The sequence below is a fragment of the Arachis duranensis genome, chromosome 6, assembly GCF_000817695.3.
Source record: "Arachis duranensis cultivar V14167 chromosome 6, aradu.V14167.gnm2.J7QH, whole genome shotgun sequence".
NCBI classification, from domain to species: domain Eukaryota; kingdom Viridiplantae; phylum Streptophyta; class Magnoliopsida; order Fabales; family Fabaceae; genus Arachis; species Arachis duranensis.
Window position 1 is genome coordinate 17,416,180 of NC_029777.3, and position 1,246 is coordinate 17,417,425.

Genomic DNA, 1,246 nt, shown 5'->3' on the forward strand with positions numbered 1-1,246 from the left:
CAATTTAAAAAGATTTGATTTTGAAAATTAATGACTTGGCTATCAAGAAAAGATATGATTCAAACATTAAACCTTTCTCAACAGAAAAGGCAACATACTTGAAATGTTGAATCAAATCATTAATTGATAGCAAGTATTTTTGAAAATGGAAAGAAATTGATTTTGAAAAAGATTTGATTGAAAAGATTTGATTTGAAAAAGATTTGATTTTGAAAAAATTTTTGAAAACTTGAAAAAAAAAATTGAATTAAAAACAAAATATTCCCTATTGTGCCATCTTGGCGTTAAACGCCCAAAATGGTATCCATTCTGGCGTTTAACGCCCAAAACACTACCCTTTTGGGCGTTAAACGCCCAGCTTTTTCTGTGTAATTCCTCTGCTGTATGTTCTGAATCTTCAATTCTCTGTATTATTGACTTGAAAAGACACAAATCAAAATTTTTTTGGATTTTTAATAATGAGGAATAATCACAATGCAACTAAAATCAAATAACAATGCATGCAAGACACCAAACTTAGCAGTTTGTATACTACTGACACTAACAAAGTGAGAATGCATATGAGAAATAACAAAACACTCAAGTCAAGAGAATTTAAAGATCAGAGCAATGAAATCATCAAGAATATCCTGAAGATCACTTAAGACACATGAATGAATGCAAGAAGAACAGAAACATGCAATTGACACCAAACTTAACATGAGACTCTAGACTCAAATAAGAAACATAGAATATTTTTTTGTTTTTATGATTTTGTAAATTTTTTTGTGCTTTTTCGAAAATTGAGTGGAAAAAGATATCAAAGTTCTTAATGAGAATTCCAGGAATCAGTGCAATGCTAGTCTAAGACTCCGGTCAGAATTCCAGGAATCATGCAATGTTAGTCTAAAGCTTTAGTCTAAAGAAATTAGACTTGGCTAGCTAAGCTTCAGCATGACATTATATTCAAGAGCTAAATTGATGAAAATCAATCAGCTTTGGTGATGATAAGAATATCACCTTGAAATACTAGAATTCATTCTTAAGAACTCTAAAGAAAAATACCTAATCTAAGCAACAAGATGAACCGTCAGTTGTCCAAACTCAAACAATCCCCGGCAACGGCGCCAAAAACTTGGTGCACGAAATTGTGATCATCAATGGCGCCATCAACATGGTACGCTCAATTGCAATCTCAACTCTTCATCACAACTTTGCACAACTAACCAGCAAGTGCACTGGGTCGTCCAAGTAATAAACCTTACGC